We start from the raw sequence: 629 nt of genomic DNA, 5'->3' as shown, positions 1-629 counted from the left end.
GGGGTTTCCCTTTCGCGATCGTCGGCTGTGTACGAGAGTGAGCCGCTGGAGGATGATGTTATTTCATTAACATTGTCTGATTCAGGGGCCAGTGCTCTGCTGGGATCAGCCCAGCAAAAGCAGGAAAGGTCTGAGGAGGGCAAAGAAGCTGAGGCTGAGCCTTCCCAATCCTCCTGTCCTGTGTACGATGAGTTTTTGGCAGGCTGACCTGCTGAAAGACCGGGATAGCGGCTTTCACGAAGTCCAGGTCTGAGCCCGAACAACCCAGGGGTCCTAGCTCGTCTCGGTTTGAGGATCAGAGACTGGCTCAGAAGGCACTCGCACTCTTCCCCCGCCCACGGGTAGGGGTAGGAAGAATCGCAGGTCAAAGGAAGGTAAGTAAAAGACCTAAGGGATGTCATCCATCCAGGCGTCAGTGCTTTTGTCCGGATCAGAGGGATACTTCAGTATCTACTCATTTCCTATGGGGATCTTACATTTGCCCTTATCTTCACCTTCCCAATTCCCCTGTAATCACCATCTCTCCACCTGACTGAGGTTAGGTGGGAAATTTCCTGCATTATAGTCTCCTATGCTGGACCTATTAGGTTTGGTTGGTTCTATGGCTTCATAGTGACCATCTTACTGAT

At 51.4% G+C, this 629-nt stretch overlaps 1 protein-coding gene across 1 annotated transcript in view; it reads right to left on the bottom strand.

Annotated features, from left to right (window-relative positions):
* LOC107558022 (A disintegrin and metalloproteinase with thrombospondin motifs 3-like) overlaps positions 1–629 on the bottom strand; it is a 95,150-nt gene that overhangs the window by 79,725 nt on the left and 14,796 nt on the right. The gene's annotated exons all lie outside the window — the stretch shown is intronic.

The sequence above is a fragment of the Sinocyclocheilus grahami genome, unplaced genomic scaffold (assembly GCF_001515645.1).
Source record: "Sinocyclocheilus grahami isolate Dianchi unplaced genomic scaffold, SAMN03320097.WGS_v1.1 scaffold629.1, whole genome shotgun sequence".
Classification (NCBI taxonomy): Eukaryota; Metazoa; Chordata; class Actinopteri; order Cypriniformes; family Cyprinidae; genus Sinocyclocheilus; species Sinocyclocheilus grahami.
Note: the sequence above shows the minus strand (reverse complement) of the source record. Positions and strands in the feature narration are given on the sequence as shown.